Source organism: Pseudophryne corroboree, chromosome 4 (genome assembly GCF_028390025.1).
Source record: "Pseudophryne corroboree isolate aPseCor3 chromosome 4, aPseCor3.hap2, whole genome shotgun sequence".
Classification (NCBI taxonomy): domain Eukaryota; kingdom Metazoa; phylum Chordata; class Amphibia; order Anura; family Myobatrachidae; genus Pseudophryne; species Pseudophryne corroboree.
In genome coordinates, this window is record NC_086447.1 from 49,639,715 (window position 1) to 49,665,523 (window position 25,809).

At 42.5% G+C, this 25,809-nt stretch overlaps 1 long non-coding RNA gene across 1 annotated transcript; it reads left to right on the forward strand.

The window, feature by feature from the left end:
* Nucleotides 1-1,692: 1,692 nt before the first annotated feature.
* Nucleotides 1,693-23,992, forward strand: LOC134908843 (uncharacterized). Its single transcript, XR_010175808.1, has 4 exons — nucleotides 1,693-6,565; nucleotides 7,254-7,353; nucleotides 12,955-13,078; nucleotides 23,845-23,992. It is a non-coding gene; the product is annotated as an uncharacterized LOC134908843 (long non-coding RNA).
* Nucleotides 23,993-25,809: the final 1,817 nt, after the last annotated feature.

Consider the following 25,809-nt stretch of genomic DNA (forward strand, 5'->3'; position numbering starts at 1 on the left):
CGTAGAGGAGTAAGAACTATACTCATGGCTCCGGATTGGCCAAGAAGGACTTGGTACCCGGAACTTCAAGAGATGCTTACAGAGGTCTTATGGCCTCTGCCGCTAAGAAGGGACTTGCTTCAGCAAGTACCATGTCTGTTCCAAGACTTACCGCAGCTGCGTTTGTCGGCATGGCGATGGAAAGCCGGATCCTAAGGGAAAAAAGGCATTCCGGAAGAGGTCATTCCTACCCTGGTCAAAGCCAGAAAGGAGGTGACCGCACAACATTATCACCACGTGTGGCGAAAATATGTTGCGTGGTGTGAGGCCAGGAAGGCCCCACAAAGAAATTTCAACTCGGTCGTTTCCTGCATTTCCTGCAAACAGGAGTGTCTATGGGCCTCAAATTGGGGTCCATTAAGGTTCAAATTCGGCCCTGTAAATTTTCTTCCAGAAAGAATTGGCTTCAGTTCCTGAAGTCCAGAAGTTTGTCAAGGGAGTATTGCATATACAAACCCCTTTTTTGTGCCTCCAGTGGCACTGTGGGATCTCAACGTAGTTCTGGGATTCCTCAAATCACATTGGTTTAAAACCAGTCAAATATGTGGATTTGAAGCATCTCACATAAAAAGTGACCATGCTCTTGGCCCTGGCCTGGACCAGGCGAGTGTCAAATTGGTGGTTTTTTCTCAAAAAAGCCCATATCTGTTTGTCCATTCGGACAGGGCAGAGCTGCGGACTCGTCCCCAGTTCTCTCCCTAAGGTGGTGTCAGTGTTTCACCTGAACCAGCTTATTGTGGTGCCTTGCACCTACTAGGGACTTGGAGGACTCCAAGTTGCTAGGAGTTGTCAGGGCCCTGAAAATATGTTCCAGGACAGCTGGAGTCAGAAAATCTGACTCGCTGTTTATACTGTATGCACCCAACAAGTTGGGTGCGCCTGCTTCTAAGCAGGCGATTGCTCGTTGGATTTGTAACACAATTCAACTTGCACATTCTGAGGCAGGCCTGCCACAGTCTAAATCGGTTAAGGCCCATTCCACAAGGAAGGTGGGCTCATCTTGGGCGGCTGCCCGAGAGGTCTCGGCATTACAGCTCTGCCGAGCAGCTACGTGGTCAGGGGAGAACACGTTTGTAAAATTCTACAAATTTGATATCCTGGCAAAAGAGGACCTGGAGTTCTCTCATTCGGTGCTGCAGAGTCATCCGCACTCTCCCGCCCGTTTGGGAGCTTTGGTATAATCCCCATGGTCCTTTCAGGAACCCCAGCATCCACTAGGACGATAGAGAAAATAAGAATTTACTTACCGATAATTCTATTTCTCGGAGTCCGTAGTGGATGCTGGGCGCCCATCCCAAGTGCGGATTATCTGCAATACTTGTACATAGTTACAAAAATCGGGTTATTATTGTTGTGAGCCATCTTTTCAGAGGCTCCGCTGTTATCATACTGTTAACTGGGTTTAGATCACAAGTTGTACGGTGTGATTGGTGTGGCTGGTATGAGTCTTACCCGGGATTCAAAATTCCTCCCTTATTGTGTACGCTCGTCCGGGCACAGTACCTAACTGGCTTGGAGGAGGGTCATAGGGGGAGGAGCCAGTGCACACCACCTGATCCTAAAGCTTTACTTTTTGTGCCCTGTCTCCTGCGGAGCCGCTATTCCCCATGGTCCTTTCAGGAACCCCAGCATCCACTACGGACTCCGAGAAATAGAATTATCGGTAAGTAAATTCTTATTTTTAGAAAGGTGGGTGTCCTAGGTCTAATATTTCTAGGTTATACCATGTAGTGTGATATATGGCTTGGCGTAGGGAGGTTTTGACAGGACTGTCTAGTGTTTGCACATAAGGGAGCCATATGTCAAAGAATTTTGTTCTCCTAATCTAATAGCATTTCCAACCATTCCATATGGAAGAGGTATGATATTCTTGGCAAAAATATAGCTATGGATAGTGAATCTGTAGCTATCCATTGGGACAGTATTGTTTTTTTTCCTGCTGCTGCTATTTTGGTTAGTAATTGGCGTTTACCGATCGGCAGCTTAGAGGCAGGGTGATATAAGTGTAAGTCCCACATAACCCATTCCGGGGAGACATCTAAGTTGAGATGCAGTTTATCTCTAACATATGTTTGAATTAGGTTCCAGAATTTACGTACTTCAAGGCAACTCCACAAACAATGATAAATATCTGCATCTATCATGCCACACTTAAAACATTTGGAGTCAGAGGCTGTTCCCATTTGGAACCGTAGTTTTGGTGTAATGTAGGATCGGTGTAGGATTTGATAGTTCATTTCTGCGTAGGATGCTGATATAAGGGTTTTATTAATCTTATTAAAGGCCGTAAGCATGGTGGAAACATCAATGGATGGGATGATTTTTTTTTTAACTGCCTGTCAATCAGGCAGAGGCCTTTGCAGTTAATGCGACTCAGTCGCATTATCTGCACGCGCAGTATGGGACCTGAATAACCCCCCAGTTGGGTTTGTTTACATTGGGGCTATGGCAACAGAGGGAATCATTATCTGAGAACATGCTGCCGCCATGGATACAAATAATGTCACATTCGATCATCGTTAGACACTGGAGCACCTGTTGATAATTAGCAGATAAGTGGAGGGTGCTTGGGTGTTTCATGTGTGTATATAACAGACTGTGAAATCACTCTAATCAACACCAATAAGAAGATTTATACAGAAGGGTATATTCAATTGGTGACAGTTTTCAGATTCAACAGCAATCGACTGTCGAAACCCTCCACCCGGTACCCTGAATCTGATATAGTCAATACAAAATGGATTCGACACGTCTCCGGTCGAAAATGGACCAATGGTCGAATAGTGGGTGGCCTGGATTCGACTTCCCGCACTTCTCTTTACACCGGAGAGGGTACTTTGGCCTTGGGAGGGCTACTCCATGAAACCTGTGGAAGAGAAAAAGGATTAAATTCAAGGAACTTTAAAGCGTGTCATTCCTCCTGAAAAAGAACAGCAGCAGGTACCAGCAACATTGCACAAACATACAGGGTACACCGACAAATATGGAGGCTGGGTCCCTGCATCTCGCCTGAAGGGTCTCTTTGTAACATGGCGGTGGGGGAGGTCCACATCACAAGTAGGCCGTCCATGGAAGAGGGGGACTTAAGCAGCACTTTACCCCGGAGAGGGTACTTTGGCATTGGGAGCACTACTCTGTGAAAACTGTGGAAGAGAAAAAGGGTTAATTTCAAGGTACTTGAAAGCATGTCATCCTTCCTGAAAAAGAACAACAGCGGGTGCAAGCAACATTCCACAAACACACAGGTTACACCGACAAGAGGGAGGTTGCGCCCCTGCATCTCACCTTAAGGGTCTCTTTGTAACATGGCGGTGGGGTGTAACATGGCGGTGAGGGAGGTCCACATCACAAGTAGGCCGTCCAATGTAGAGGGGGGACTTTAGCATCACTTTACACCGGAGAGGGTACTTTGGCCTTGGGAGAGCTACTCCGTGAAAACTGCGGAAGAGAAAAATGTTTATTTCAAGATACTTGAAAGTGTGTCATCCCTCCTGAAAAAGAACAGCGGCGGGTACAAGCAACATTGCACAAATACACAGGTTACACCGACAAGAGGGAGGTTGGGCCAATGCATCTCACCTGAAGGGTCTCTTTGTAATATGGCGGTGGGGGAGGTCCACATCACAAGTAGGCCGTCAATAGTAGAGGTTCACTTTAAACATAACGCGATTCAAAAAAGGGGTAAACACACCCAGCGGTAAACAGGAATCCAAAAGGGGTAAACACCCAACTGTCAACTCAACAACGGGAACCCATCAACATGATGGAACTTGTGGATCAAACTGTCAACAGGACATAACTCTGGAATAAAAACAAAACAATAAAGTCACAAATTAATTTAATCAAAAATATGACATACTGATTTTACATGAAAATACAAAAATTGCAAGTATATTAACAGAATGAGGAAAAATATGTCTGTATTAAATGGCTTCTAGCTTCATCTCCTTCGTCCATACCCACAGGTGGAGCACAACATGCATTAAGTATGCCGCAAACCTTCGACGGTGAGTGTAAAAGAGCACCACCGGAAGAGTCTATACTTCGAAACCGGCTTTTAAGTACACCGAAGGCACGCTCAATTACTCCCCGCGATGTATTGTGTGTCTCTTGGTACCGTTCTTGGGCTTCACCTACAGGATTTGGTTTGTTCGGATAACCCGCATCGCCACTTACAGGCTGTGCCATGTGGGGTAAGAGCACTCGCCTGGCTGCAATCCATCGTGCTTTATGCAAGTTTTTAAACTTTCTGACCTTGTATTTTACTACCACTCTCACATTCTTTTTGGAGATTGCTGATATTATTTAAAATGCATCTTCAAGACCATATCAAGGTCATGCAGATACTGTACTTAACATAAATCAAACAAATTCAAGCGTAAAAAAGAAAAAAATGCATTGTTAAATACAAGGCAGAAATTGAAGTTAAAATATCACCCTGAAAACCGAATTTGGAGAGGAGCTGGTGCATGTCGATCGAATGCCTTCTCAGCATTGAGGGAAAGGAGTAGCACTTTCAATCGTGTATGAGTGGCCCATTCAGCTAAGTCAAGAACCTTACACGTATTGTCTAGGGCCTGAGATCACAATAACAAAACACACCTGTCGGCGTGAATTAGCTGGGGGGGGGGGGGGAACAAGAGATTAAGATGGTTGGCAATCAGCTTAGTGTATACTTTCACATCTGTATTTAGAAGTTCGATAAGTCTGTTTATGCAGTCACTATGGTCCTTGCCCGGTTTAGGAATAGTGATAATCTGGACCGACCATTTCTGTTGGGTATGCACCCGTATTGGAAGCTTCATTGCACAATTGCAAGAGAATCTAGAATCCTGCTTTAAAATATTTATACTTTGAAAGTAGAACACTAGATGCATTTAAAAAGTGCCAATTTTTTCATTTATATTTGTAAATATACACACATTTGCTAATGTTGACAATATGTGCACTACATCCAACAAACTTTGTTTGGCTATTACCACATAATGAACAGTGGGGCAGATGTGTTAAGCCTGAAGAAGTGATAAAGCAGTGGTAAGTGAAAGGTGATAACGCAACAGCCAATCATTACGAATTTGAAAAATGACAGAAGCTAACTGGCTGGTGCGTTATCACCTTGCTCTTATCACTTTATCCCTTCTCAAGGCTTAATACATTTGTCCCAGTGTTCGTCAACCTTTAGTATGCATATTGTGCAAACGGTACCATGCATCTGGAAAGTACTCACAGTGCTTCACTTTTTCCACATCTTATGTTGCAGCCTTATTCCAAAATGGAATAAATTCAGTTTTTCCCTCAAAATTCTACACACACTACCCCATAATGACAACGTGAAAAAGTTTTTTGAGATTTTTGCACTGTGGCCTCCATCATCTGTAAATGGAAGAAGTTCAGAAACACCAGGACTCTTCATAGAACTGTCTGAGAAGTGCCCTAGTCAGGGAGGTGACCAAGAACCCGATTGTCACTGTTAACCCGATTGTCACTCTGTTAGAGCTACAGCATTCCTTTGTGGAGAGAGGAGAACCTCCCAGAAGGACAACCATCTCTGCTTCAATCCACTGATTAGGCCTGTATGGTAGAGTAACCAGATGGAAGCCACTCCTTAGTAAAAAGCACATGGCAGCCTGCATGGCGTTTGCCAATATGCACCTGAAGGACTCTTTAAGACCATGAGAAACAAAATTCTCTGGTCTGATGAGACAAAGATTGTACTCTTTGGCGTGAATGCCAGGCGTCATGTTTGGAGGAAACCAGGCACCGCTCATCACCAGGCCAATTCCATCCCTACAGTGAAGCATGTTGGTGCCAGCATCATGCTGTGGGGATGTTTTTCAGCTGCAGGAACTGGGAGATTAGTCAGGATAGAGGGAAAGATGAATGCAGCAATTTACAGAGACATCCTGGATGAAAACCTGCTACAGAGTGCTCTTAACCTCAGACTGGGGCGACTGTTCATCTTTCAGCAGGACAATGACCCTAAGCACACAGCCAAGATATCAAAGGAGTGGCTTCAGGACAACTCTGAATGTCTAGTGGCCCAGCCAGAGCCCAGACTTGAATCCGATTGAATATCTCTGGAGAGAGGTGCTGCAAAGAGGAATGGGCGAAAATGGCCAAAGATAGGTGTCCCAAGCTTGTGGCATCATATAATCAAAAAGACTTGAGGCTGTAATTGCTGCCAAAGGTGCATCAACAAAGTATTGAGCAAAGGCTGTGAATACTTCTGTGCATGTGTTGTTTTTTTTAAATAAATTTGCAAAAATTTTTAAACGTTTTTCACGCTGTCATTATGGAGTATTCTGTGTATAATTTTGAGGGAAAATGAATTCCATTTTGGAATATGGCTGTATCATAACAAAATGTGGACAAATTGAAGCGCTGTGAATACTTTTCGAATGCACTGGATGTTTTAGAAAACATTAAGGTATCACTGATGTTTCTATTTGTTTCCCCGTAGCTGCTGCTTCTAGGACACCGTATCTGCTAAAAAGATGGCGCAGTGAGATAGTCGCACAGGATGCTGGTAAGTACCAGGAAAAAAACCCAGAACAGTATACAGTACATGCAGGACTGATGATTTTTTTTTTTTATGTAGATTTAGGTACACTGTTTAGAGGGAACATGATATGTCATGGGTTTGTTTAATGATTTTTTTAAAATTTGATTTTACAGTGTTTTTCCTATTTTTACCGTAAACTTTCACATACAACTCGCCTATGTAAACCTGGTCTAGTTCTTTTGCAATGTATAGGTTATGTGTTACCTAAAAATCGTACCCTATTACATTAGGCGAGTTGTAAGTGCATAATGGAAAATCATCTGGATGCGAGCGCTATTTTACAAAAATGTGGGAGTTGTAGCACATTTTGCAAACTCGCACTCCATTACATCTCGCCAATAGAGTTTAGATAATAATTTCCATGGTAACGTCACACAATTTATTCAACCACAGAATGTAATCCCTCAATACCACTGGAGTATCTGGTTGGTTATAGGAATGATTATAGCGGAAAGCTAGGAGATGAGGTTCCCAGGGTATTTTATTTGTATGTTTCTAAATGACCTGCTGCTATACAAGATACGCTTACCAATGGGAATTTGGAGAAACACAAAAGTAACAAATTTAATGTTATGAGGAACTATTGTTGAAAACAGTATTTTTATGTTTTGTACCGTAATATTAATGAGCTGTAAATATTTCAAACTGTCAGGAAAACGAAGCATTTGTAAGAGATGAAGAATACTTGTGAAATTTAAAGTCCTCGGTTACACAGATTAAAATTACAATGGGATCTTCGGTATCATCTAATGGTGAGATAGACAATTCATGGCTCTATATGTTTATGCTAAAATATAGGATGCGGCAAGCAAGGAAATGGCAGTAAAATTAGCTTCAAAGCTACAGTACAAAATTATTTTGATATATTACTATATCTTAACAAATAAACCAACCAATGTCTTAATTTATACAGTCGAACAGCTACTTTTATAATCTTAAAGGTATACACACACACACACACACACACACACACACACACACACACACACACACACACACACACACACACACACACACACACACACACATTACCCCTGAGGAAGTCATAGATCCTACTGGACGAAACGCGTTTGTTACCTTTGCTGTATGCTGATTCTCAGATAAACTATTTTAATTCTCTGATTCTCTGATGTACGAGCATTCACTTGATTATTTGTGTTACCAATTGTAAACTATGCTTTTATTCCCTTTTTTTGTCATGTTAAAAAACTGAAATACCTCATGCGGCTGGTGACCTTGTGTGGTGTTTTTCATATTGCAATAGATTAAGAGAGGTGGTGTGGACTAACTTACAAGAAGCTTAGCCATCCCTTACTAGTGGATTTTCCTGGGCACGGCACATGGAGTTAATTTTATGGACTAATATATCTCCTTTTGCGTTCCCCTCCTTCTAGATGGAGACCAAAACATGCTACTTTGGATTTGTATGATAAAAAGAAAGATTACATATTTCCAAAGACCAGGAGAACACGAGAAACTCCTGGCATCAGGATCCTTTCAGTGTAGCTTTTGGCGGAATATTTCAGTCTGCTTTTAGTGGGTTCTTTTTAAAAGTTGTAGATGCTGTTTTAAATCATGTCAGTGATTACATAAGTTACCATCTGAGGCCAGTGAATGGTCTTCAATCATGAAAGGTTTCTGTGATGTAGCAAGAATTTCTAATGTGATGGGAGCTATAGATTGTACTCATGTTCCTCTCACTCCTACCCAGAATATTGAAGAGGCATGTTTTTACCAATTATATTTAAAATGTAATACTAGTTATTCATTATAAATTTTACACTAGATTATGTTACATAGGAAGTTTTTGTTCTTTAAATGTAGATGTAGGCACACTGTTTAGGGAGAACATTATACGTCAAGGGTTTGTTTAATGGGTTTTTACCACTTACATGCAGGTACACTATTTTTAGTAATGGGTTTTTACAGGTAAATATATATTCGTTATTTTTTTTTAAATGTGATATTACACTTTCCCCCCCTCTTTTTACCGCAAACTCTCGCATGCAACTCGCCTATGTAAACCTGGTCATTTTTTTAACGATTTTTAGGTAATGTGTTATGTGCGGGTTTAGAACTCTCACCCTGCGACATTAGGCGAGTTGTAAGTGCATAATGGAAAATCATCTGGATGCGAGCGCTATTTTACAAAAATGTGGGAGTTGTAGCACATTTAGCAAACTCGCACTCCATTACATCTCGCCAAGATAGAGTCTAGGTAATAATTTCCATGGTAACGTCACACAATTTATTCAACCACAGAATGTAATCCCTCTACCACTGGAGTCTGGTTGGTTACAGGAATGGCTATAGCAGAAAACTAGGAGATGAGGTTCCCAGGGTATTTTATTTTCACTTTCTAAATGACATGCTGCTATTATACAAGATATGCTTACCAATGGGAATTTGGAGAAACGAAAGGAACAAATATGTTAAAGTATTGATGAACTGTTAAAAACATTTTTTTTTTACCTTTTAAATATTTTTTTACAAGCCATCTTTCAGTAATTTTAATGAGCTTTAAATATTTCAAACTGACAGGAAAATGAAGTGTTTGTAAGAGATAAAGTATCCCTGTGAAATTTGAAAGTCCTCGGTTACACAGATTAAAATTACAATTAGATTTCTACGAAGACAACAGAAAAAGAATTCGGTACCATCTAATGGTGACAGACAATTCATAGCTCTATATGTTTTTGTTAACATTTAGGATGCAGTAGGCAAGGATATTGCAGTAAAATTAGCTTCAAGGCTACAAAATTATTTTGAAATGTTACAATACCTTAACACATAAACCAACCAATGTCTTGATTTATACAGTATGTATAAGTCAATTAGCTTCTTTTATAATCATAAAGATATATACACACACACAGATTACCCCTGAGGAAGTCTGAGGTATAGGACATCAATCCTACTGGACGAAATGCGTTGGGTACCTTTACTGTATGCTGATTCTCAGATAAACTACTATTTTAATTCTCTGATGTACGAGCTTTCACTTGATTATTTGTGTTACCAATTGTAAACTGGTTTACACTATATGCTTTTATTCCCTTTTTTATGTTATGTTTGTATTGGATTCTCATTAAAAAACTTAGTGTAAAACCTCATGCTGTTGGTGACCTTGTATGGACCATCGTCAAAAGATATGAGAAAAGCTTTCATAACATTTCTATAAGGTACGGGTTCACTTATAGCCCTTTCCTTCAGCACAAAAGTGGTGTTTTTTATATTGCAGTAGGAGGCGCTCTTTGTTTTTATTACATTTCAGATTGAGAGGTGTGGACTACTACAAGGATCTTAGCCATCCCTTACTAGTGGATTTTCCTGGGTATGGCACACATGGTACATTTTATGGACTAATAACTGTAGTGAGAGGACAAAATTATATCTCCTTTGCCAAAACATGCTATTTTATATTGCTGTTTGTGTGATAAAAGAAAGATTGCAAATTTCCAAAGACCAGGATAACATGAGAAACTCCTGGCCTTACTTAATTATCTGGCATCAGGATTCTTTCAAACAGTTGGCGGAATATATGTTTGCTTTTAGTAGGTTCTTTTTAAAAGTTGTAGATGCAGTTTTAAATTATGTCAGTGATTACATAAGGTCCATCTAAGGCCAGTGAATGGTCTTCTATCACGAAAGGTTTCTATGATGTATCAAGAATTCCTGACGTGATGGGAGCTATAGATTGTACTCGTGTTCCTTTCACTCCTACCCAGAATATTGAAGTGGCATGCAGAAACAGAAGAAACTACCACTCTTAATGTTCAAGTCTTGTGCGATTAAAAATATCCAATTCTTAATGTATTACTTATCCAGGGTCAACTTGTAACTTTTACGGAATATTTATTAAATTTGAGGATTATAATATGTGGCACATGGTTAGTAGGTAAATATTTTTTTTCAAACTAAATTTTTCCTTATTTTCTATAAGTACAATTAGGAATTTATAGAAATAGTTTAGTTCCTATTATATTTAAAATATGATATTACTTGTCCATTATACGTTTTACATTAGATTATGTTAAATAGGAAATCAGTAGAAATTGTAAAAACATACCGCATATTTTATAAAAAGTTTATATTTGGGGTTTCTATATGTTTATTTCATGGAATAAAATATTTACTTGGTATTATGTTAGATTAGTAATCATTAATCGTACACTATTTTGTAAGGTAGCTGAATAGCCTGAAAAAATCTGGCTTTTAACCCCATTCTCTAAACCTTATGGCAGATTTTATAAACGATAAATCGTGCTCATCTAGCTATTCGTGGCGTCATTGGATGCACTTTTGGGATACTGCAAAGCAGGTTTAGATGTTTGCACAAATCTGGAGGAGCTTTGCAGTGTTCTGCATCCAAAGTAAACAAAATTATCACTGCATACTGCATAATATTTGCATCCACTATAATCCCATGGATGTATTACCAAATTTACCTGAAGATCCAGAAATTGACCCAAATCAGGAGGAAGATTATTCCATTTTGCTTGGAAATGAAGGTCTGCCAAATTAATGTAAGCTTTCTTCTCCTGTAAGTTTCGTCCGTTATTTTAAAATTTTTAAATCATTAGATTTTTATGAATGCAATATACAGATGGTTCCTCCGTTATCTTGACTGTTTCTGCGCCTAGACGGAGGTTTAGTCACGCCTATGTGATAGCTTTGGTTGCTGAGTTTAATCACGGACAGGCGCGTTGAGGTTCGACTAGATACTCAGCATGCAATACACAACTCCCCCACTGGGTGGCTAATGCTTCACTAATCCAGTACTTTAGATTGAATAGCGGCAGATTGCTCTACAGCTCTGGCAAATGGTCAGTGACGACTGTAATGTTAATAGATGGTGACCAATGGTCAGACGGAAAGAGTTAAAAAAATAGTTTATACAGACAAACGAACATGTTAAAACACTTGTGTATGCAGACCCAACTAATGTGTGAAAGGAAGTATGTACAGTGCATAAATACCGTGCTTTTGAAATACATATATGAGCGTCCGAGTCCCCTAAGGCATAAACCAACTCCAATGGGAAGGAGCGTACCAATGGGAAGGAATCACTCTTTGCAGTACTTTTACACATGAACTTGTGAATCTCTCATGAAGTGTCGTGGGCTAGCGATGATGGCTCCCACCTCCCACGCTGAGAGTCTTGGGTTCGAATCCCAAAATGCCAACTTTTTTTTAATTTTTTTAATATGTTCCCGTGATATTAATTATTTTTTTGTAATGCATTCAATGGAAGGGTGCAACACAGGTTTCACATAAATCAGTAAATCTTCAGGAGTTAGTCCGCTATAAATTAGTGTATTGTGACTCAACTAACTGAGCAATACAGTACTGCAGATCGTCAGTGTTTGTGTATTGTACCTGACCTGAACACCCTCCCTGTCTACTGCATGAATTGTGCAGGCTCCCAGGGTGGAAGGGTGATGGGGGTAGGTGGCAGAAAATACCGTGCTTTTGAAATACATGTACTGCATGAGCTTCCGAATCCCCTAAGGCATAAACCAACACCAATGGGAAGGAAGTGGCAACTTTTTTTTTTTGTGTGTTCCCGTGACATTCACTTTTTTTTTGTAATACATTCAATGGAAGGGTGCACACAGGTTTCACATAAATCAGAGTAAATCTGCAAGAGCGACTCATTCCCATAGACATAAAGTACCAGTAAATATAAATTAGTGTATTCTGACGCAACTAACTGTACGAGCAACACAGTACTGTATATCGTCGGCATTAGAGAATTTGTGTTGTACTTAATGAGAAGGGATCACTGCTACTGTACGATTTACACATCTACACAGTATCAATGCGACTGCAGTTATCTATGTGATATTCCTACATAGTATACTGTTGCGCATGTCTTGTAACCTGATCTGAACTCCCTCCCTCTTACTGCATGAACTGTGCAAGCTGCCGGGGGGGAGGGGAAAGTGGAATGGGGGTAGGGCGAGGCAGTGGAAAATACAGTGTTCAAAGAAAAGGCATAATCAAAAACAAAGGGAACTGACGTAACAACCTGGGATGCCTGGAACGCCCCGACGTCTGAGAGCTCATTGCGGTTTAGTACTACAGTACTGTGTACAGCACTGTAATATGGCTGCCAGTGATCGCCTCTATTCACTTGGGGAGCTCCGTCTAGATTAGGGCCTATCGGAGGGCTCGCAGGGCCGGAGGAAGACCGTAAGGTCACTCCAAAGGCGGTAGAGTGATCTTGTCCGGAGGACCCCAAGGCACTGCAGGCCATTCGTGATTGTAAGTATAGTACAGTACTGTAGATTGCTGTAACGGCACAATAAAATTAGTTGCTTATTAATGAACATTTTTTTTTATTTCTGTAGGGATCATGGATAAGCAATTCTTCCAAGATAAAATAGAGGGATTTATGGTGCCATTAGTGAATAAATATTACCCATCTCATCACAGGATATTCCAAGACAATGACCCTAAACGCACACCACCAGAGTGAGTATTCTTTTAATACTGTACAAGTAAAATTTTGGGTAGCACTCTAGTACTGTAAATGTATTTTATGGTTTAATGAACAGTACAATACCGTATGTTTTATTTTCTCATTAATTTTCAAATAAAAAATAAAAAAATGAAACAGTACAATACCGTGTTTAATTTTCAAATAAAAAATAAAAAATTCTGTACTGTTTTTTTTTTAGATCATCAGACATGAATCCAATTGAATTGGTGTGGGCTCAATTGAAAAGATACAGTTGTGCTCACAAGTTTACATGCCCTAGCAGAATTTGTGATTTTCTGGCCATTTGTCAGAGAATATGAATGATAACTCACAAACTTTCCTTTCACTCATGGTTAGTGGTTGGGTGAAGCCATTTATTGTCAAACAACTGTGTTTACTGAAACTATCCAAATGACCCTGATCAAAAGTTTACATACCCCAGTTCTTAATACCGTGTATTGCCCCCTTTAACATCAATGACAGCTAGAAGTCTTTTGTGGTAGTTGTGGATGAGGCTCTTTATTTTCTCAGATAGTAAAGCTGCCCATTCTTCTTGGCAAAAAGCCTCCAGTTCCTGTAAATTCTTGGGCTGTCTTGCATGAACTGCACGGTTGAGATCTTCCCAGAGTGGCTCAATGATATTGAGGTCAGGAGACTGAGATGGCCACTCCAGAACCTTCACTTTATTCTGCTGTAGCCAATGACAGGTCGACTTGGCTTTGTATTTTGGATCATTATCGTGTTGGAATGTCCAAGTACGTCCCATACACAGCTTCCGGGCTGATGAGTGCAAATTTTCCTCCCATTGCTGGGCTGTGTGGTTCCACAAAGGCGGGCTGTCCAAAGTGGCAGAGTAGTGTCAGTGGTCAGCATTTTGACACGCTTGCATTTGTGGAACCACACAGCCCAGCATGACCCATTGCTGGGCTGTGTGGTTCCACAAAGGCGGGCGGTCCAAAGTGGCAGAGTGGTGTCAGTGGTCAGCACTTTGACACGCTTGCATTTGTGGAACCACACAGCCCAGTATGACCCATTGCTGGGCTGTGTGGTTCCACAAAGGCGGGCGGTCCAAAGTGGCAGAGTGGTGTCAGTGGTCAGCACTTTGACACGCTTGCATTTGTGGAACCACACAGCCCAGCATGACCCATTGCTGGGCTGTGTGGTTCCACAAAGGCGGGCGGTACAAAGTGGCAGAGTGGTGTCAGTGGTCAGCACTTTGACACGCTTGCATTTGTGGAACCACACAGCCCAGCATGATCCCTTGCTGGGCTGTATGGTTCCACAAAGGCAGGCGGACCAAAGTTTCTTGAATATATACATTGAAACATGGCTCTACTCACCTTGGTACGCATAACACGAACTATGCCGTCCACTTCAATTTTCCACCCAATCCTATGAATAAGCCAAAAAAAACCACTAGTGAATAGTAAATTCACATAACAGTGAAAGCCTATTGTACACCATTACAAAAAGGATTTTCTCTATCGTCCTAAGTGGATGCTGGGGTTCCTGAAAGGACCATGGGGAATAGCGGCTCCGCAGGAGACAGGGCACAAAAAAGTAAAGCTTTACTAGGTCAGGTGGTGTGCACTGGCTCCTCCCCCTATGACCCTCCTCCAGACTCCAGTTAGATTTTGTGCCCGAACGAGAAGGGTGCAATCTAGGTGGCTCTCCTAAAGAGCTGCTTAGAGAAAGTTTAGTTTAGGTTTTTTTCTTTACAGTGAGTCCTGCTGGCAACAGGATCACTGCAACGTGGGACTTAGGGGGAAAGTAGTAAACTCACCTGCATGCAGAGTGGATTTGCTGCTTGGCTACTGGACACCATTAGCTCCAGAGGGATCGAACACAGGCCCAGCCGTGGAGTCCGGTCCCGGAGCCGCGCCGCCGACCCCCTTGCAGATGCTGAAGCGTGAAGAGGTCCGGAAACCGGCGGCTGAAGACTCCTCAGTCTTCATAAGGTAGCGCACAGCACTGCAGCTGTGCGCCATTTTCCTCTCAGCACACTTCACTGGGCAGTCACTGAGGGTGCAGAGCGCTGGGGGGGGGCGCTCTGAGAGGCAAATATAAACCTTATACAAGGCTAAAAATACCTCACATATAGCCCATAGGGGCTATATGGAGATATTTAACCCCTGCCTGACTGGAAAAATAGCGGGAGAAGAACCCGCCGAAAAAGGGGCGGGGCCTATCTCCTCAGCACACGGCGCCATTTTCTGTCACAGCTCCGCTGGTCAGAACGGCTCCCAGGTCTCTCCCCTGCACTGCACTACAGAAACAGGGTAAAACAGAGAGGGGGGGCACATTAATGGCTATATATATATATATTAAAGCAGCTATAAGGGAGCACTTAATATAAGGATATCCCTTGTATATATAGCGCTTTGTGGTGTGTGCTGGCAGACTCTCCCTCTGTCTCCCCAAAAGGGCTAGTGGGTCCTGTCTTCATTAGAGCATTCCCTGTGAGTTTGCGGTGTGTGTCGGTACGTGGTGTCGACATGTATGAGGACGATATTGGTGTGGAGGCGGAGCAATTGCCAAATATGCAGATGTCACCCCCCAGGGGGTCGACACCAGAATGGATGCCTTTATTTGTGGAATTACGTGATGGTTTATCTTCCCTTAAACAGTCAGTTGAGGACATGAGGCGGCCGGACAATCAATTAATGCCTGTCCAGGCGCCTCAAACACCGTCAGGGGCTGTAAAACGCCCTTTGCCTCAGTCGGTCGACACAGACCCAGACACGGGCACTGATTCCAGTGACGACGGTAGAAATTCAAACGTATTTTCCAGTAGGGCCACACGTTATATGATTTTGGCAATGAAGGAGACGTTACATTTAGCTGATACTACAGATACCGTAAAACAGGGTATTATGTATGGTGTGAAAAAACTACAAACAGTTTTTCCTGAATCAGAAGAATTAAATGACGTGTGTGATGAAGCGTGGGTTGCTCCTGATAAAAAGTTGATAATTTCAAAAAAGTTATTGGCATTATACCCTTTCCCGCCAGAGGTTAGGGCGCGCTGGGAAACACCCCCTAAGGTGGACAAGGCGCTCACACGCTTATCCAAACAAGTGGCGTTACCCTCTCCTGAGACGGCCGCACTTAAGGATCCATCAGATAGAAAGATGGAAGTTATTCAAAAGAATATATACACACATGCAGGTGTTATACTACGACCAGCTATAGCAACTGCCTGGATGTGCAGTGCTGGAGTAGTTTGGTCAGAATCCCTGATTGAAAATATTGATACCCTAGATAGGGACAATGTTTTACTGTCGTTAGAACAAATAAAGGATGCATTTATCTATATGCGTGATGCACAGAGGGATATTTGCACACTGGCATCTCGGGTGAGTGCTATGTCCATTTCAGCCAGAAGAGCCTTATGGACACGACAGTGGACAGGCGATGCGGATTCAAAACGTCACATGGAGGTTTTGCCGTATAAAGGGGAGGAGTTATTTGGAGTTGGTCTATCAGACTTGGTGGCCACGGCTACTGCCGGGAAATCCACTTTTTTACCTCAAGTCACTCCCCAACAGAGAAAGGCACCGACCTTTCAACCGCAGCCTTTTCGCTCCTACAAAAATAAGAGAGCAAAGGGCTTGTCGTACCTGCCACGAGGCAGAGGAAGAGGGAAGAGACACCAACAGGCAGCTCCTTCCCAGGAACAGAAGCCCTCCCCGGCTCCTGCAAAAACCTCAGCATGACGCTGGGGCCTCTCAAGCGGACTCGGGGACAGTGGGGGGCCGTCTCAAAAATTACAGCGCGCAGTGGGCTCACTCGCAGGTAGACCCCTGGATCCTGCAGATAATATCTCAGGGGTACAGGTTGGAATTAGAGACGGATCCTCCTCATCGTTTCCTGAAGTCTGCCTTACCAACCGTCTCTTCCGAAAGGGAGAGGGTGTTGGAAGCCATTCACAAGCTGTACGCTCAGCAGGTGATAGTCAAAGTACCCCTATTACAACAAGGAAAGGGGTATTATTCCACTCTATTTGTGGTACCGAAGCCGGATGGCTCGGTAAGGCCTATTCTAAATCTGAAGTCCTTGAACCTCTACATAAAAAAGTTCAAGTTCAAGATGGAGTCACTCAGAGCAGTGATAGCGAACCTGGAAGAAGGGGACTTTATGGTATCCTTGGACATCAAGGATGCGTATCTACACGTTCCGATTTACCCCGCACACCAGGGGTACCTCAGGTTCATTGTTCAAAACTGTCACTATCAGTTTCAGACGCTGCCGTTCGGATTGTCCACGGCGCCTCGGGTCTTTACCAAGGTAATGGCCGAGATGATGATTCTTCTTCGAAGAAAAGGCGTATTAGTTATCCCATACTTGGACGATCTCCTAATAAGGGCAAGGTCCAGAGAACAGCTGGAGACAGCTTTAGCACTATCTCAAGAGGTGCTAAGACAACACGGGTGGATTCTGAATATTCCAAAATCCCATTTAATCCCGACAACTCGTCTGCTGTTCCTAGGAATGATTCTGGACACGGTTCAGAAAAAGGTTTTCCTTCCAGAGGAAAAAGCCAAGGAGTTATCCGATCTGGTCAGGAACCTCCTAAAACCAGGAAAAGTGTCAGTACATCAATGCACAAGAGTCCTGGGAAAAATGGTGGCTTCTTACGAAGCAATTCCATTCGGCAGATTCCATGCAAGAATATTCCAAAGGGATCTGTTGGACAAATGGTCAGGGTCGCATCTGCAGATGCACCTGCGAATAACCCTGTCACCAAAGACAAGGGTGTCACTTCTGTGGTGGTTGCAGAAGGCTCACCTATTAGAAGGCCGCAGATTCGGCATTCAGGATTGGATCCTGGTGACCACGGACGCCAGCCTGAGAGGCTGGGGAGCAGTCACACAAGGAAGAAACTTCCAGGGAGTATGGACGAGTCTGGAAAAGTCTCTTCACATAAACATTCTGGAACTAAGAGCAATCTACAATGCTCTAAGCCAGGCGGAACTTCTCCTGCAAGGAAAGCCGGTGTTGATTCAGTCGGACAACATCACGGCGGTCGCCCATGTAAACAGGCAGGGCGGCACAAGAAGCAGGAGTGCAATGGCAGAAGCTGCCAAGATTCTTCGCTGGGCGGAGAATCACGTGATAGCACTGTCAGCAGTGTTCATCCCGGGCGTGGACAACTGGGAAGCAGACTTCCTCAGCAGACACGATCTTCATCCGGGAGAGTGGGGTCTACATCCAGAAGTCTTCAACATGTTAATAGACCGTTGGGAAAGACCAATTGTAGACATGATGGCGTCTCGCCTCAACAAGAAACTGGACAAATATTGCGCCAGGTCAAGAGATCCACAGGCAATAGCTGTGGACGCACTGGTAACTCCTTGGGTGTACCAGTCAGTGTATGTGTTTCCTCCTCTGCCGCTCATACCAAAGGTATTGAAGATCATACGGCAAAGAAGAGTAAGAACAATACTAGTGGTTCCGGATTGGCCGAGAAGGACTTGGTATCCGGAACTTCAAGAGATGCTCACGGACGAACCGTGGCCTCTACCTCTGAGAAGGGACCTGCTACAGCAGGGTCCCTGTCTTTTTCAAGACTTACCGCGGCTGCGTTTGACGGCATGGCGGTTGAACGCCAGATCCTAAAAGGGAAAGGCATTCCAGAAGAAGTCATTCCTACCTTGATTAAGGCACGGAAGGAAGTCACCGTGAAACATTATCACCGCATTTGGCGAAAATATGTAGCGTGGTGCGAGGATCGGAGGGTTCCGACGGAGGAATTCCAACTGGGTCGTTTCCTACATTTCCTGCAATCAGGATTATCTATGGGTCTCAAATTGGGATCCATTAAGGTTCAAATTTCGGCCCTGTCAATATTCTTCCAAAAAGAATTGGCCTCTGTCCCTGAGGTCCAGACTTTTGTCAAGGGAGTACTGCATATACAGCCTCCTGTGGTGCCTCCGGTGGCACCGTGGGATCTAAATGTAGTTTTAGATTTCCTCAAATCCCATTGGTTTGAACCATTGAAAAAGGTGGATTTGAAATATCTCACATTGAAAGTGACTATGTTACTAGCCCTGGCCTCTGCCAGGAGAGTATCTGAATTGGCGGCTTTATCTTATAAAAGTCCTTATCTAATCTTCCATTCGGATAGGGCAGAACTGCGGACTCGTCCGCATTTTCTCCCTAAAGTGGTATCAGCATTTCATCTGAACCAACCTATTGTGGTGCCTGCGGCCACTAGCGACTTGGAGGACTCCAAGTTGTTGGACGTTGTCAGAGCCTTAAAAATACATTGCAAGGACGGCTGGAGTCAGAAAATCTGACTCGCTGTTTATATTGTATGCACCCAACAAGTTGGGCGCACCTGCTTCTAAGCAGTCGATTGCTCGTTGGATTTGTAACACAATTCAACTTGCACATTCTGTGGCAGGCCTGCCACAGCCTAAAACTGTAAAAGCCCACTCCACAAGGAAGGTGGGCTCATCTTGGGCGGCTGCCCGAGGGGTCTCGGCATTACAACTCTGCCGAGCAGCTACGTGGTCGGGGGAGAACACGTTTGTAAAATTTTACAAATTTGATACCCTGGCAAAGGAGGACCTGGAGTTCTCTCATTCGGTGCTGCAGAGTCATCCGCACTCTCCCGCCCGTTTGGGAGCTTTGGTATAATCCCCATGGTCCTTTCAGGAACCCCAGCATCCACTTAGGACGATAGAGAAAATAAGAATTTACTTACCGATAATTCTATTTCTCGGAGTCCGTAGTGGATGCTGGGCGCCCATCCCAAGTGCGGATTATCTGCAATACTTGTACATAGTTATTGTTAACTAATTCGGGTTATTGTTAAGGAGCCATCTTTAAGAGGCCCTTTCTGTTGTCATACTGTTAACTGGGTTTAGATCACAAGTTGTACGGTGTGATTGGTGTGGCTGGTATGAGTCTTACCCGGGATTCAAAATGCCTCCCTTATTGTGTATGCTCGTCCGGGCACAGTACCTAACTGGAGTCTGGAGGAGGGTCATAGGGGGAGGAGCCAGTGCACACCACCTGACCTAGTAAAGCTTTACTTTTTTGTGCCCTGTCTCCTGCGGAGCCGCTATTCCCCATGGTCCTTTCAGGAACCCCAGCATCCACTACGGACTCCGAGAAATAGAATTATCGGTAAGTAAATTCTTATTTTTTGGGTAAAAAAGTGGTATCAGAATAGCTCTTTGGCCCATCATACATGTAGCCACAAGGAGCTTTCATCCGTTACCACACGCGCCCGCATACATGCCTGCGCATGTATGCCTACACAAGGCTCCTTGGTAGTACCCGGTCACGGGTGGGGAAGCCCAACACATAAAACAATAGTAAGAAAAAAAAAAAAACTAATGCGAGGGGAAGAAAGGGGAGGGGAAGAAAGGGATACATGAAAAACATATAAGTAAATAAAACAATACGACCGGGCTCATGGTGGAAGTCTGTCCGGATCCTGGTCTTCCTCCTGATGGGGCGTCGATGTCCTGGGAGGCTGGGTAGTGGGTTGACTGGACCTCTGTGCCCGTGCGGCTGTAGATGTTGCGGCTGGTGGTGGAGGCATCTGGTGGGTGGGGTACATCCCTGTATATCCTTGGTACATCTGTGACCGTCTATACCAGGATGGTAGTGGAGGAAGGGAAGGAGGCGTTCTTGTAGCTTGTGTATGGCGGAAATGGTGGATCACCAGCGTGTTGATGAGCTGGTTCTGGGAGCTTATCATAGATCATCTGCAGTGTTGTTGCGATGAGCTGTTGGCTGGATGAGGATTGTCGATGGCTCTCCGACATTTCATTGCTGTGTGCCAGGCATGATGTGTTATCCACCAGCCGGATCATGGATTGGGCCAGAATGTGAAGGATGTCCATAGTCTCCCTGTGATCTTCTCTTCTGGTCTTTAGCATTTTGGCCGTGCTGTCGGCATGAGCCTTCTGCATTTCAAGCAGACTGTTTGCCATCTTATCCATTGTCCTCTCAATGGCGTCCAGTCTGCTTCCAACGACATTCGTGTAAGTATCCTGGCGGGAAGTAATCTCGGATGCCAGGGTGTGTATCCTCTGAACATTTGAGGGATCCTGCCCTTCCTGGACGTCTGCCACCAATTGCATTTGTTCAGCTGAAAAGAAAATTAGAAATTATTATACACATTCATCATACATTTGTTTGAAGGCTCACAATTCTATATTTACTCACACAGGGATGTAGCAACTGCAGGTTGGATGCTATTTGTGTCTGCAGGTGTTGTCAGTACCTTTCTAGGCTTTTTCTTTTTCGACTTCTCACTTTGGGCCCTTGACGACCGCGGCCGGTCACTGCATGCCTGGTCGGTCGTATTCTCCTCCTGGGTCGGCTCCCACTCCTCGTTGCTATGCAGGGATAGTTCTGAGGGGGTGGGGAAAGGGGGGGATCGGGTCCGCTTGTCCCTGGACATCTCTGTTTTAAAAAGAACAAAAATATATATATTTTTACAAATTTAACACACATTACATAATTACATGCAATCACATGTCATGCTGCTGGGACCCCAGTTCTCAAGCAGGACCAAACACAAAAAAAAAATAAAAAAAATAAAAATAAAAATAAAAATACAAATAAAAATAGAAAAAAAAAACACAACCCCCCCCCCCCCGTACAAGCATCCCTGCACATACTGGAAATCAACCAGTGCTAACACAAAATGGCTGACACACACAAAATGGCTGACAGTCACCCCAAACTAGTCAAAAAGCATCCCTGCACACTCTTGTAAGACACAAACTTGCTCCAAATCACCCCAAACTAGCCAAAAAGCATCCCTGCACACTCTGGAGGTACACCAGTGCTAAAATAGGAGGGAAAAAACATGTTTGGCAAACAAACGACACCACATGTCGACCACATGTAAGACACAAAATTGCTCCAAATCACCCCAAACTAGCCAAAAAGCATCCCTGCACACTCTGGAGGTACACCAGTGCTAAAATAGGAGGGAAAAAACATGTTTGGCAAACAAATGACACCACATGTCGACCGCATTGATACCGACACACACTAAAATCAGCCCAAACTAGCCAAAAATCATTCCTGCACATGCTGGAGGTACACAAATGCAAAAGCATGACCCAAAAAGTAATTTTAAGAAAAAAAAAACAACGTGAAAAACTACCCCAAAACACAAAAATACAAGCAGGAGCTATACACATACCTGCACACATACCCAAACACCCCATGTACACCTCATGGCAACCCCCACTACACAAACACATACATGCAACACCAGACCCACATGTGGTACTTACCTACAAATGTAGTAATAACTCCAAAAACAACTCTCCTCCGGGGTAACAGGTATCCTCCTGTCTGTCCTGGAATAAAGCCTGCTAGGTGTCCAAACGATACCACAGCAAACAACCAATTTGCTAGCTCTGCACCTCCTCACACCTCTCTGCAGGTTCACAAAATGGCTGCTGAGCACGCAGCAAACAAGCCCTAATAAAGGGCTGCAAACGGCGGGAAGTCGAATTCGGGACGCCCACTACTCGCCGATTGGGCCGTTATCCGCCAAGGGGTGTGTCGAATCCGTTTTGCATTGCATATGGTGAATTCATGGTCCCGGCGGCAGGGCTGCGGCTGTCGAGTACAGGCAAATTTTAAACGGACTTCGTCCGGAATTGCATATACCCCTATGTCTTTCTGTTTTTACCCAGTTTTGTTCTATTACTGTTCTAGTAATAAATAAAATGTTTTATTTGGTTGTGTAATATCTTGAGACGATTTGTTGTGTAAAGTTACAACATCTAAGTACCTGCGATTACATACTACAGCATATACTGTAGTTACAGATATCTTCTGGTTGGCTGTGATACAAGACCAACCAGTAGATAGAGTTAAAGATGCCATGCTAGAAGGTGTCGTAGTTTAAATACATTTTGCAGTGTATATTGGTGACATATGTTGGACCGTCAGCCAGGATATTTCCTGGAAATAGAATGCTCTGATGTGCTCCGGGCGTGATTGATCTTTTAGGGCCAAGTTTGAGAAACACTGGTTTTTACCTACAGTATGTGTAACCATTATTGGGGTTAGTAGGCTGTGAGAGGCACCCTCTGCAAAAATTCAAGGTAATTCTTTCGTATTTTAAATGACCAAAATTTTCGTAGAGTGTGCTACTCATAACCTATTACATAAAGACCATAACTAATGCACCCATAACAACATGTGACTTTCCACTAAATTACACTACATTATTCCATATATCAATATATGTAAGTATACTACAGTATATATCGGGCAATATTGAAAATTATGTATTTACCTTGGTGGTGATCAACATACAGTATATTAGCAGTGTGTGCACAATTGTTTTAAATATGTGTGCTGTAATATTAGCCAGAGATCTATGTATTTAGGCACTTAGAAAAGTCTGAGAAATACTGTATGTTTTTATTATAAAAATTAAGATGGCGATGTGGAGGTGTGACTTGTGCGGAAATGGATCTGGGTCGATTAATCTTGTACTATGATTTTTGTTTCTTTCAACAAATGTAACTCAGTTAACATTAATATTTTGCTGAGAAAAACGTTACTGTATCAAATATGCTGAAATTGTTTATTTTATTGAATATTAACTACTTATTTACAATGTATGTAAACTTAAGTCTACAAAGAAATGTATACTTGTACACTGTTCTCATGCTTCAATAAAAAGATATATATATAAATTTTATATATATATATATGTTATCTTGTGCATCTAACCCTTTTTTTTATATATTTTGTTTATTTACAGATTAACCAAATTCATTGAATAATCTACATGTACTCCATTATCCCTGTAATTCCATGTTGTTTGGCTACTACTATGTTCATTCATATTTATGCACCAAATTTATGTAGTGAACTATGTTTGAACTGTTTTAATAAATCTTATATATCGACTTTATAACCTTTAATTTATTATTACACTAGAGTATGAATACCATTTACAGTTTGTTTAAAGGATTTAATGAAAAACACTGCTTTTTTATAAATTTAGATTTATTGAAAAAAAATTCAATGATAACAGAAAAATGGTTTTAAAAGTCAAAATTTTAGATATACTTAAAAAAGTGATAGAATAACATGTTTTTGATCATGTGCCCAACTTTTTCTTGAAGGAATTTGTAAATGTTGCTGTTTCCTTTAATTGTTTTACCAGATATTTCCAAAAATGCTTTACTTACAGTATGGCGCACAATTTGTACATTTTGATATGTATTAACCATACAACACTAGTATACTGAAGATATAAATTTGTTTCTGTGTAATAAAGTTCAGGATTTGCAAGTACAAACAAAGGTGAAAAGAACTTGTTTATTACAATATCTGTGTAATCCGAATTTACATACATATGTTACATTTTGGCTAAAGATTATACATTTTAAGGTTACATACTCAAAGATTTTGAAAAACACTGTACAAAGATGTTTCTGCGTTCTAAAGTAGTGTACTTGCGAATACATTTACATGGGAAGATTAAGTAAAAACTATGTACATCTTTATAATATTCTTTATAAAAGTAAAGTCTTTAAAAATTACACATTTTGCTAAAGTCTAGAATAAGCAGAAACATTAAATTTACCTTTTAAAAGCTTATTGCCTTAAAAATAGTCTAATGTTTGTACTTTTAGAAATCCATTAAATTTGAATAAAGTATATGATTCTTTAAGACGCATAACCTTGGTTATTTTGGATAAAACTTTCTAAATAGAAATATACTGCAGTACAAAAACATGCTATCAATTTACAGGTTTTTTTTGAAGACTCGTCAGTGTTATTCTCAGGTGTTTAAACTATCAAACGAGTCTAAAGAAAGTTTGTCATGTGAAAAGCTTTACAATATCATTGTAGATATTTATTTTAAAATAATTTTGTATACCCAGCAAAGTCTGACTTTGATTTAAGATATGTCTGTTGACATTGTTAGCTATTTCATTTCAATTTGCTGCATAAAAAACCTGATTTCTCTATCGTCCTAGTGGATGCTGGGGTTCCTGAAAGGACCATGGGGAATAGCGGCTCCGCAGGAGACAGGGCACAAAAAGTAAAGCTTTAGGATCAGGTGGTGTGCACTGGCTCCTCCCCCTATGACCCTCCTCCAAGCCTCAGTTAGATTTTTGTGCCCGGCCGAGAAGGGTGCAATCTAGGTGGCTCTCCTAAAGAGCTGCTTAGAAAAGTTTAGCTTAGGTTTTTTATTTTACAGTGAGTCCTGCTGGCAACAGGATCACTGCAACGAGGGACTTAGGGGAGAAGAAGTGAACTCACCTGCGGGCAGGATGGATTGGCTTCTTTGGCTACTGGACATTAGCTCCAGAGGGACGATCACAGGTACAGCCTGGATGGTCACCGGAGCCTCGCCGCCGGCCCCCTTGCAGATGCTGAAACAAGAAGAAGGTCCAGAATCGGCGGCATGAAGACTCCTCAGTCTTCTTAAGGTAGCGCACAGCACTGCAGCTGTGCGCCATTTCCTCTCAGCACACTTCACACGGCAGTCACTGAGGGTGCAGGGCGCTGGGAGGGGGGCGCCCTGGGAGGCAATGAAAACCTATTTTTGGCTAAAAAATACCTCACATATAGCCTCCGGGGGCTATATGGAGATATTTAACCCCTGCCAGAATCCGTTAAGAGCGGGAGACGAGGCCGCCGAAAAAGGGGCGGGGCCTATCTCCTCAGCACACAGCGCCATTTTCCCTCACAGAAAGGCTGGAGGGAAGGC